This window comes from Diospyros lotus, chromosome 13 (genome assembly GCF_014633365.1).
Source record: "Diospyros lotus cultivar Yz01 chromosome 13, ASM1463336v1, whole genome shotgun sequence".
NCBI classification, from domain to species: domain Eukaryota; kingdom Viridiplantae; phylum Streptophyta; class Magnoliopsida; order Ericales; family Ebenaceae; genus Diospyros; species Diospyros lotus.
The window spans coordinates 26160283-26173983 of record NC_068350.1 but is presented as its reverse complement, the minus strand read 5'-3'; positions in this window follow the sequence as shown (position 1 = coordinate 26173983).

Below are 13701 nucleotides of genomic sequence, written 5' to 3'. Positions count from 1 at the left end.
ACACACTCAGGGCTAGAACCATCAATACATGGAGCAACTTAGGAGTTATCGTTTCACTATGGAGACACATAAGGGTTCTACCCATTCCAAGTTACTAAATATGCCGACGTACCGTTTGACTGTAAAGGCGCACAAGGGTTCTGCCCACTCCAAGTTACTAAGTAGACAACCACCTGAGCAGGCAAGATCAAGAGGCAACCAAGCCACTCTACACGACATCATGTACAAAGTAAGATCTAGGATCGAAAGGATAGCATCAGCTTCGATCACTAGAGTCTCGCAACTCTAGGGAACTTGCTGACACACCCCAACAATCCAAAATCGTTAAATTATACCTGGCATTAGGGCCATCCACCGTTTGACTGTGGAGACATACAAGGGTTCTACCCACTCCAAGTTACTAAGTAGAATTGTTTACCTAAGCCAGGAGTGCTGGTCAGCAGGGAGCCACCAGAAATGCCACAATGCACAGCTTTGTAAAGTATGGGGAAAAGGGATGGTGACGAACTGTGCCCACATGGCACACTGTACCTTTGGGCGAGCTGGTCTGCAGATCACTCGAAACCTTACCAGAACCTATTGTTGCTCTCACACCACAAAAAATAGACCATTGCCTGCAAGACTAAGCGATTAGCAACATGCCAAGGATTTTTACCTTTCCACCGAGCCGCCGCCCATCAGACCCCCATCTCCCATCAACACCAAGGCTATGCAAACTTCTTCGAACGCGAAAAAAAGGACGCCACTTGCCTAGAAAAAGAACACTCAAAGAATAAATGGTTGTGTCTCTCAAAATTTGCCTTGTAAAGATAACATCTATTGGGAAATGGAAGAAACAGGTTAACACGGTCAAGAGTATATAATCATTCCATAACTGTTAACCATAAAATAAATGAATACACAGGGACTCCATACCCAAACCACACAAGTCGATGCCATGGGACCCGGTCTTGTTGCTCTAACAACCCTTGTAAGACAAACTTAACAAAAAAAGCACCATCTTGAGCTGGGGTTCAAACCAATACATCTATTTGGGAGAAGCAACCTACATTCTTGGTATACAAATCTATAGGGATAGTGTAACACCCCGTCTCCTAGAACTGCCCCAGAAGAGGTGCTACTGGGGATAATAAAATAAACCAACTGATAACTGAATTCTGATACCAATACTGTATATATCAATTAACTGTAATAAGACTCTGAGTCAACAAAAACTGAAATCATAATTGCATCTAAGGGAAATTCCCTAAACTGGAAATTAAAATGAATCTAAACTGATCAAGCACTAACTAACAACTAATAACTCCCAGACATCTTTGGTCTTGAGCGGCTCCACGTACACACACTACTGGACACTGCTGCTAGGCCCCACGTCTGGTACTCCCCCACTAGGACCTGGAATGGTGAAGAGTACAAGGTGAGCTATAAAGCTCAGCAAGTAATAAACTGGAAAGAATAACTGAAGCTGAATCGAAGAATATCGATACTAATAAAAATACTTACTGAACTTGTACTGAGAGATATAATAATCACTGGATGGCATTTATAAGATGTAATGCACATAAGCTGTAAACTAAATGCAGGTATGCAACTTTGGCCCATAGGCCCACATAACTGTAACACATACCTGACTGATCTGAGTCCTGCAAACATAAAAACTGTAAGCACATACTTTGGGCAATATGCCCCTAGCTCCCTGGTCGACATCAGGCGAGCAACTCATAACTGAGATATAATTGTATTGATACTAGTGGGATCCCCGCGAACAAGCCGCCTGGCGCGCATAATGCAATGCTCATATAAATGCTGGCACACGATATGTAGTGCTCCACATAAGTCATGCTCAATGCTCATACAATGTGTATGCACATAATCTCACAAAATAATGCTGACCATGTCATAATGAACTGCTAAACATGGTATATGATTTTTTACTAGAAATATTGAGATTCAAATATTCTGAAATTTCTAAGTATAGGCTCGGCATATTGGATTTTATGATATCTTGGCATAAAAATTTCAATATTTGAATAATTGAATATTCATACTAAATTTAAAACTTCAATCAAGAATTTATTGGAAGCTATTTGGATGTCATTTGATACTATTTGGATGATTGAGAAAGTCTAAGGAGGTAATTTGAATGAAAAAGTAGCCCATTCGAATGAAAAAAGGGATTTCAGCAAGCTCATTCGAATGGCAGAAAACTCATTCGAATGACAGGGACTCATTCGAATGACAGAAGGCTCATTCGAATGATAGATGATATTTCAAGGCTATTCGGATCTGATCTGGGACTCATTCGAATGACTCTCAAATTCATTTGAATGAATTTTGAAAATTTCCAACATTTGAACTGGCAAAACTCGACTCATTCGAATGCAACAGTAACCTTATTCGAATCAATTTGAAGATCATTCGAATGACAAGAAGGCTCATTCGAATGCTAAGCTATACAAAGCAACAACTTACTCACATCTTCAAGGGCTCATTCGAATGACAGTCTAAAAACCTCAAAAATTCATACGAATGATATGATAACACATGACTCATTCGAATGACCAAGAATTCATTCGAATGACTGGAATATTATAAGGGAAAAGCTTACGATAACACTGAAACTTATTCGGATGCTTTGAAACTCATTCGAATGACACAAGACTTATTCGAATGACTGGAATCTTATCAGATATACAGCTTACGATATCAGAGATCATAACTTGAATCAAAACTTATCTTCATTACACCATTCCAAAAGAAATCTTGGGAGAACAATCCCAATTGATAAATAAACAACTTGAGAATGATTCAACAACAATATTGATGAGAATCGCTGAAAGGAATTATGCATGCCTACTGTGAACTCACTGTACGCATGTAAATATATATATATATATATATAACATGCACTGAACTGATATAACTCACTATAACGCACATATATGAATATACATGCACTGGAACTGATTCAATTATGGAAATCTGATATCCAACTCAATCAAGACTTGTAAGAAAGGATTACAGGGGAAGGATACTTACCTTATGATCTTCTTGATCGACTTAATGATCTCACGAGAGCCTTCTATGCAAATCCTTGAACTCACTGATTGCTTCTTGGCTCTCTGTTCTTGCGGCGTGAAGAACATATGGCTTATGGAAGTTTATATATGTATAAAGAGAAAACAACCCTAAAAGCCTTCACAATCTCCTTATACAACTAGGAGTCTTCCAATCCGAATCCTCCTCACGTATGGATTCATTAATCCTTTAATCACACTAATTCTGTTTAACAATTAAACTCTAATATCAAACCCTTAAATGACCCTTAAGTCCTTGCATTTAATTTCTCATAAATAAAAAGAATTAAATGCTATTTAAAAGCTATTTTCTCAATTAAAATCTCTAAATTGCCATATTAACAATTAATTGGCAAAAATCCTCTAAACAATACTAATTAAGAAATTCAGAAATTTCTAAATAAAATCTAAACCCTCCAATGGGTCGTTACAGATAGAACCAAGAGATTGATAAGACTCTTTCAAAACCAAGTACATAGAAAGAGTGTTGAAGAGTTTCAACATTGAGGATTCTAAGAGAAGACTACCACCCTTTAGACATGGAATCAATCTCTCTCGTGATATATGCCCCAAGACACAAGAAAAGAGAGAACGCATGTCTAGAATTCCTTATGCTTCGGCAATAGGAAGTCTAATATATGTGATGTTATGTACTAGGCCTAATATCGCTCATGTTGTAAGTGTTACAAGCAGATATCAATCTAATCCAGGTAAGCAACACTGGATTGCAGTTAAGAACAACCTTAAGTACATGAGAAGGACTAAGGATTTGATTCTTACCTATGGGGCAAGAGAACTTAAAGTGAAAGGTTACACAGATTTTGATTTCCAATCAAATGTTGATGATAGAAAGTTAATCTCAGATTATGTGTTTACCTACAATGGAGGAGTATTTAGTTGGAAGAATTTCAAACAAGAGACTACTTTCGATTCTACGACAGAAGACGAATATATCGCGACATCGAATGCTGCAAAATAAATGGTCTGGATTAAGAAGTTTGTGATAAAACTTGGAGTGGCTCCTTCTGTTGAGTCTTTCGTGCCCTTGTTCCGTGACAACAATGGAGCTATAGCGTAAGCTAAGGAACTAAGGTCTCACCAAAAGTCTAAACATATTGAGAGACATTTTCACCTCATCAGAGAGATCATTGGTAGATGAGATGTTAATAAACAAATAATAGATACATCAGAGAATGCAACAGATCCACTGATTAAGGCCATGAACCAAAAGCAACTAGATTTTCATCTAGATAGGTGGAGATTGTTATATATGAGCCCTTAAAACCAATTCTAGTGACACAAAGGGGCTCGATCTTATAATTCTTTAAATGTTATTTAAATGGCAAGTTTATGTTTTATTTAAATTGTAATATGGTTTAAATTAAACATATATATATCCTTTAGTATAATAAGGAGTGGATATCATTTTTAAGTGTTAAGATTATGCGTGACGGATAATCCATAATTCATTATACTATAAACATGTTCCTATCCATAGAGTTCTTAACCTAGATATTAGCAAGTCGCAAAGGCTAACACATCATCTTCCTCCTTATTTAGTATGAGATATTGAAAGATAAGATTGGTGACTCTCATGCCATTCTATATGAGATATAGAAGGAAGATGAGTGGGTATTCGTTATAGAAACAAGTTCACTAAATGGGACTGTTAACACTAAATCACATAGATTTTATCTCACGAGTCAATGATTCAATGTTAACTACAGATGTGCAACTAGTCCTTAGACTTGAGATGATATGGATATATGTGTATTGGTGGATCAGGTTATCAGAAATACTATATGGTCGTTCTAATTAGGGACAATCATACGTATCTATGTGCCTAGTTTAGTGATGCTTAAGGTATGTGTGCATCAGATATGGAATCTATCACCTCGAGATTTATGAGGAGAATATCCTATGCGATCCAGTAATCACTTGACAATAAATCTTTGGCCGAGGTAATATGACGATGGAATGTGTGTTTCATAATGATTGTGTCGTATTAGTCAAGATTGATTTTGGATTTGGTCATATGACGAGATTAAGAGATTTGACTTGCCGACCATGATCCCATATCTTGTGGGGATATAGGATTATAGAGGGATTGTATTGCATAGTATTGTAGTAAAAGGTTCACAATATCCACTTCACATTAAATTGGGTAATCATGACATATTGTTAGATGTCACTCATTATTTATGGGAATTAATAATTGATTAATTCTCGTTTCTAATTTAATTGTGAACCCAGAAAGTCCCACTCAATAAGAAATCACTTTTAAAGAGAAGAATGATAAATTAGTAATTATGTAATTACTAATTATGGTGCATTTATTTATTAGATAAATAAAAATAATTAAATGATTATATTATGACTATAATTATTTAATTATTAATAATTGGATCGTGTTTTTTGCTAGCACATTAAGCTCGGCCCAATGGCACCTAGGGTTTTCAATGGTGCTCTATAAATAGGATCATAAACCCTAAATCAAAAATAAGTGAATCCATTTTTCAGTAAAAAATTTTCAGAAAATTTATGTTTCTTCTCTCAAGTCTCTTGGATCAAGGTAATTTTGAGTGGACCGACAAGGCATCCTACATTTGGAAGATTTTACAACGGGTTACCAACTGGTAGAATTTGATTTCGTTAAAAAGTATTCTTCTGTCTAGTCTTCAATTTTGTAAATTGTATTTTTTGAAAAATGTGATATCTGTAAAATCAGATTTTGTTTCCACTGCGTATGATCAAATCATAATTTCCTAACACAAGGCTCTCAGTCATCTCTTTCCTCGCCCCTTACATATCTTCAAAAATGTCCTTCCCAGATAAGTGCCTCAATCTGGTTTTTTAATTCTTAACACTGGTCAGTGGAGTGGGCATGGGTTATATGGTATCTGCAGTACTCATCCTAATTCTTCCCCATAGGCCAATAAGCCTTTTTCGGGATCCTTATGAGGCTCGATCCTTCCACTATTGCTAGTTTTGTCAATCGGGCTTCATTAAGCTGAGTATAGTGATGTAACTAAGGTCAAGGTCTTTCTGGCCTCCTAACCTTATCCTATCGTCGACTAAGGCCTTCATCCACATCTTTCTCCTTCCTTTTTCGGTCTTTCTTTTCATTCACCCCAATCATCCTCATGACCTCCAAACGGTGTATGTATTTGTTGGCTCTCAAACAAGTCAGTCAGGTTTGTAGACTGATCTAGCGTTAAGGATTCTTGCAAGGGAATAGACCGCATTCCTTGTAGCCTAACGACCACCACCACTCTAACTTGCAAGTCATGGACTTCAAGGGTTGAATTCCAGAACCTGTCCACATATTGTTGAAGGGATTCTTTGCCTCCTTCTCGAATATTGAGGAGATAAATGGCGTCCTTTTTACTCTGACTATTGATAACAAACGCCTTAATGAATTTCGATCTCAACTATTCAAAGAAGGACATGGACCCTTTAAGCAAACCATTAAACCAAGCCCAGGCATACCCAACTAGGGTTAAGGAGAAAGCCTAGAACATTATTTCATCTTCCCAGTCATAGAGCATCATTAAGGATTCAAAGTTCTATATATGATCACAAGGATCATCCTTGCCCAAATAGGGGGGTCTTTGGAGGCATCTTGAATTTCTTTGGCAGGAGATTTTCCATTACATCCGTAGTGAATGGGAATCTCCTTCAGGACTGCTCCTTCGAGGCTAGCAATAGTCTCTTCTACTCAAGTACCTCCTTAATCATTTTCCTCATATCAACCATCTCACGAGCACTAAAGGTCGACCTCATTGTTCCTCTTTCTCATAACTCTCAGAAGGTTTCCATCTCAATCAATGGGGGTACTAGCCATGGTTTTCAAGTATTTCCCCTTTCAGGGGCTTCACTTGCTCTCTCTTGCCCTCTGTCGATCATCTTCTCCTTTTTTTATTTTTGTGAAAGGGGAAAGTTTGAGGGTGAGTTCCCCGAGAAAGGGATCTTAGTTGATTCTTTTGGGGAGGAGTAGATTGTGACTGAATCTTGGGAGTGACCTCCTAGTAAGAACTATCTCCTAGCACCTCATGTTGGGTCCTATGCGATGGAGCCACTTTCGAAACAAACTTCCTCAAGATGGATAGCATCACACCTCGAGGTACTAGGTTTTGCAACATTCTTGCCATTTCTCGAAGCGCTTGCATCCCCTCAATGTGTTGTTGTTATAGGGCTTCATATTCAACCTAAGAGACCATAAGCGCAACTTGTTCACTTAAGCCTAGATGACCAGAGGTGTAACGCCCCATTTTTCGAGCGCGTTATAACTCAAGACAATTCTGGGATAATTTTTTTTTTCAATACTACTAAAACTAAACCATGTCAATCCTTATATCCATCCCAAAATCTCCATACATTTATCTCGAAAGAGAATCATCATAAATATCAAATGCGGAAGCTATAATTGAACCTAACATCATAACATTAATCATAAATCAGTTCTTACATCACGGGAACATAAATTTCTCAAAATGACTTAATACATAACATAAGTTCTCAACTAACATTAACCCTAGATAGGGTTCTACATCATCATTTCTCAAAACGTTCAGAATTTGAAGTAGCAGAACTTAAATACATGAGCTACATAACATACATTCAACTGATCATACAACTCATCATGCACTTTGTTAAGTGTCATTTCATGCCTCATTCATCCTCGTTTCTGCTACAATTTCCATCTAGAACGTTTGAATATTCTAGAGACAAAGCCTAAGTTAAATGTAGATGATGAATCATCTAAGGGAAACAAAACATTTAATGCTCATGTATGTATATAATACATATAACATCATAACTCTCATTTTTGGCTCGATTGCACCTTAAGATTACCTGCCATTTTTTCAGTCTCCCTACCAGACCAAGGTGTATGGGTGCACCCTTGACAAAGTAACGGAACCAGTACCTAATCCCAAACCCATGCAACGTATGATCGTGAATCTCATCATGTTCATATACATATTTCATATATCAAAACATGTAAATGCAATCTACATGACATACTCATAACAAGGCATGACAACATGATAAGATCATAACACTTAGTCCAGTTGGGAAGTACCACTTACCTTGCAAAAAGATAATTTTGTCCCTAACGTAATTTTGCCTCAAAATTCACCTCGAACTTCTAATCATACTCAATTATGAACCTTGGCGTACCCTGGGCATCATAATTATTTAAGAAAATCATATTTCTAATTTTCCTAATTTCTCTCATTTTCTCCTATTATTTCCTTAAGATTATGAAATAAATATTTCCTTATAAAATTTTCTCAATTTCTCTTCTTAATAATTCCTAAAGCAATATTCCTAAGCCCTAAAAATTTCCTCATAATTTTCAGAATCCATGTTCTATTTATTTCTCATTTTTTCTTTGATTTTCAAGCATCTATTGCCTCAAAAAATCAATAATTAATACCAATCATGCATTTCTCTTCCAATTTCATCGTCAAAAATTCTAAAATATCATTCACATATTTTTGAAATTTTTGAAGATAACTTACCTTCCCCCGGAGCAATTCGGTATTCTTCAATACTGCGATGAAATCTCGATTTGCGTATCCAACAACGCCTTCTGTCACAAATTTTCACACAAACTACTAAACCCAGCCTATAGGATTTTTCTAGAAATTTTTGGTATTTTTCTCTCTCTATTTTTTTTTCTTTCTCTTTTTCAAATCTCTCTCTCACTCTCAAATCTTTCTTTCTTACAACCTTTCTCTTTCTAATCTAAGTCCTCAAACCTTTCAAGTTTCCTCTATTTATAGACGGTTGAGTTAAGCTTAGCATAATTGTAGTAACCCACTATCTTTAATTATTTTGTCACATTTCTTAATTATTTTTCATTAAATCTCACTCATAATCTTTAATTATTTATTCACACCCTACTTTATCTCCCACATTTCTCAATTATTTCACCCATTATCTTTTATTATTTGTCCACACCTTACTTTGTCTCCCACATTTCTCAATTATTTCATCCATTATCTTTAATTATTTTGTCACATTTCTTAATTATTTTTCACTAAATCTCACACATAATCTTTAATTATTTGTCCACACCCTACTTTGTCTCCCACATTTCTCTATTAATTCACCCATTATCTTTGATTATTTGTCCACATCCTATTTTTTCTCTTACATTTCTCAATTATTTCATCCATTATCTTTAATTATTTTGTCACATTTCTTAATTATTTCCCACTAAATCTCACCCATAATCTTTAATTATTTGTTCACACCCTACTTTGTCTCCCACATTTCTCTATTAATTCACCCATTATCTTTGATTATTTGTTCACATCCTATTTTGTCTCCCACATTTCTCAATTATTTCATCCATTATCTTTAATTATTTTGTTACATTTCTTAATTATTTCCTACTAAATCTCACTCATAATCTTTAATTATTTCTCCACACCCTACTTTGTCTCCCACATTTCTCAATTATTTCACCCACTATCTTTAATTATTTGTCACCTTAATTATTTTTCACTAAATCTTCTATTAAATAGATTATTATTTAGTTCATTAATTTTAAGCCCACTTTTTTAGCCTACTAACTCTAAGCCCATTTACTTGGCCTTTATTTTTTTCAACTTAGCCCACTAACTCTAAACCATTAGTTTTCTCAATTATAATCTCTAATTGATGTCAAAAAATCTTTTAAATACAAAATTAATTATTATCAAAATACTAGGATATTACAATAGAGATGAGTCTCTTATGGGACATGTTAGACGTTGATGTACGAGACTTGGAATTAAGTCTCTAGTGGGTAAAGATGCCCTATAAAGGGTCATTGACCCTCACGCCAGTGTTGAAGGTGTCATTCTGTATGAGAAGGTCTCTCACATGGATGAATGAGCATCACGAGAGAAAGTCTATTAGCTATTTCTTGTTTGTGCCATCCTAAGTGAGTTTTCTTTAGTTTTTGTTGATTTCCCACAAACAACACTAATTGTTGTTGTGAAACTACAACAATGTATTTATAGTATGGGAGACCATCTCAAGGTGGCATACAAGTGACCTCTCGAATTGAAGGTGACCCTCTTGTGATGAGTAACCTATTGAGAAAGAAACCAGTTAGGGGCACGAGTGAGTATCCCTTGCTTAAACCCTTCGATGCCTCAGTTAATCTCTAGAGAATATTGAGTGCATGTGCTCAATGAAAGAGTGTGAGTGTGAGAGTGAACGTCCTTGAATGAATGAAGGACTCCCCATATTTATAGTTGTTGTGGGGTGCCCTAAAAATTTCCTAAGTTACAAGAAGTATCCCGCTAAGTCTAAAGACCCCAGATAGTCTCTGGGGAAATAATCCCCCGGGGCCTCCAAAGAGTCCCTGGGATGGTCTGACCTTCTCATTTGCATAGCCCAAAGACTCAGAGTCTCCTGGGCACAAGTTACTCAGTAGCCTCAAAAAGATCTTCGGGACCACCCAGAGACATTTATCGAGGCACTATCACCCCGAAGATTTCTCCAAACCCCCCAGCCTCTCCTGATGCATCTCCCAAAGGAGTCTGAGAACTCATCTCTAGACCCTAGCAAGCATCTATAAATACTTGTTGCCTCCATGGAAAATGAATCTTGTTGGATCTTTTGGAACCTTTTTGGACCTTCTCTCTCTCTCTCTCTCTCTCTCTCTCTCTCTCTAAGACTCACCTAGAATACCTTCTCCCTACACTACCATTCGGGACACCAAAAGACTCCCTAATACATAGCATGTACGCATCTCTCACTCTAAGACTCACCCAAAAGACCTTCTCCCTACATTACCCTTAAGGACACCAAAAGGTTCCCTTAAACATAGCATATATGCATCTGCATATTTTTATAGGATCATCACAAACTACATTTTTTGACTTAGGCATCAAAAGGCCCACGTGAGGAATATCCACGCGTGCCTTTTGATTGTCTCTTTGGTTGTAGATCCATCAAGAGCCAAAGCCACGTATAGTGACCGAGGGCTCCTCTTGGAGACCTTCCAAGACTCCACCAGCCTTGGCCTCCAAAAGACCCCATAGACTCCCTCCGTCCCCCAAGTCTCAGCTCTCCCGAACAACAATTTTTGCTCAACCCTTTATGGCACCTCAAACCTCACCCTCCTCACCTGAACTCTACTTTGGTTGTTCTCAAGACAAATAAATTTAATTATTATAGTTTAGAAACAACAATAGTGATTGAGGAGACCAACAGGTAGTGTGTGACTTGATATTTTCTGTGAGTATCTTAGGGGTAGTTTTGATTGGGTCTCATAGGGTTCGTAATCTCCCGGATGGGTTTCTTACATGGCTTGGAGAGAGACTCACAAGTTTAGGTGGCCCATGAGGGTCTCCTAGTGTCTTCGAAGGAGGCGACTTGTGGATCCCCTAGGAAGGTCTCTCGGTGATGCCTTAAGAGAGGCTCCCTGAAGGTCACTGATGTGCTAATATTTTCTATACCATTCTTACTTGATTTTATGTTTAATTCTTATGCTTATATATATTTTTTATATTAATTTTAGGTAATTTATCATGTTGACAGGATTTAAAGGAAAAGTGAGAAAGAAGAGCAGAAGTTATGGATTTTCGCTACTCAATGGTCTGATTAAAAATAAAAGTTGTACCAATTGAAATGTCAAAAAATTATGAAAAAAAAAATACGTGAGCTCTATATTCTAATTTTCTACGCTTCAAACGGTGCATAAATTCAATTTTTTTTACAGAAAGTTATAGCTGTTGAAGTGACATAAGGTCAAAGCTATCAAAAATTCAGCATTACCTACGAATTTTTCATTTCATTTTCTCCAAGTTGGGCTAATTTGTAGATGGATTAAAAGGCCTTTTAAGGGTTATTTGGGCTACCTCTTTCCTGAAGAATTAGGCCCAATTGGACCTAAGAAGGCTAGCTCAAAAATCTAATCAAATTAAGCCCATATTTTATAAAAATTCTTAAATTGTAATTCTTGATATTTTGAGGGATTATTTTGTATTGAATATGGAAACTAAACTTTTGAGTGGACATGGGTGGCATGAAACGTGGAGAGAAAAACATGGAGGAGAAAACTATGGAGGTAGAGTATCCCATGTTTTAAGAAAAAAATTAAGAAAAAATATGAAATTGAGCAATATAAATTGAAAAGAGAGATTGAAAAAATAGAAGAGTTGGAGGTGAGAGAGCTTGAAGAATTGGAGAATTAGAGCATTCTTGGTGGAATATTTCTTGTATTTTTTTTAAGAATTTATGACTATTTTTGGAGAACGAAATCTTACATATCAAAAGAGTTTTATTCTCTTCTTCCTTTTGCTTTAAATTCTATATTTATATTCATTTGTTTTGTTATAGATTCTATCATTTGTAATATGAACTAAACTCTATAATTAGCGTGCTTTGATATAATCTAATTATGATAATTTGATTTTCATGGATTAATTTTCTTTATTCATGCAAGTGTTTATTATTATGCTTAATGCTATCAAATACTTGGTCAATGTTTGATTGATATATTGATATAGATTTAGATTGGAAGAAAAAATTCATAACTTGATCTAGTTAATAAACAATAATAAAATTAGAACAGAAGTAAAAATATGACTTATGTGGTTAATTACTATTGTATGAATAATTAAATTTAGATTATCAACTATTTAAATTAAATTAGATTAATTAGGTGAAATCGAAATGTTCCAGTGTTCTCCAAATCTTGAAACTCTTCATATTTACTTTATGTGTTATTATTTTGTTTTCTTAAATTAATTTCCGTTAATCAATTGTTTAAATAACATTTGAATTAATATAATTTTAATAATTGTCATCCGATTCTTGTGGGAATGATATTCTACTCACTATTCTATTACTTGTACGATCCGTACACTTGTAAAAAATTGCCATCAATCACTCGAGTGTCTTCCACATGGCTCATGACTTTGGTCTGGTTAGGGTCTCTTAGCATAGGGGTTTCTCGGTGCATGGCTTACATGGCTCTCGCATGGGCATGGTGGTCTTCAGGCGTGAGTGTTTGCTCGGACACAAGGCCCATGGGTGGCACGAGCTAGGCTACATGGCCATGTGTGGATACTTGCATGGTCGTGCAGCTTGTGTGCACTTAGCCGTGCGGTTTGCACGGTGGGGGGCTCATGGCCTAGTGATCCCCACTCGACTATAAGCCCAAGGGTGGTCTCTCGGCATGTACAGCTTGCAAATTGCGAGGGTGACCGCCTCTTGCGTGGCCTGGTTGCACGTGTTTGCCCGCTTTGACTCTTTTGGTCCACTTCGGCTAATTTTTGGCCCGATCATACGGTGGGCTTATTTTATCAGGCATAACAAAATCTGTAGTAGTAAATTACTAAATTCAATTCTACAGGATGAGAAATTAGGAGGCCCAGAGGTTTTTTTTTTTTTTTTTTTTTCTTTTGCTAATAATGAAAAATAGACACAACAGGAATAAACCATTTAACCACATCCACTACAAATACCATCATCTTGACAACAGCAGGAACTGCAAATATAATCAAATTGCAGTCCACCGAGCCATAAATCCATTCAATTTTAGCTGCCATTCTGTCCCCAAATAAGAACCAAGACTACATGAAACTGGTTTAGTTGATGAAAATGAGAAGCCAAC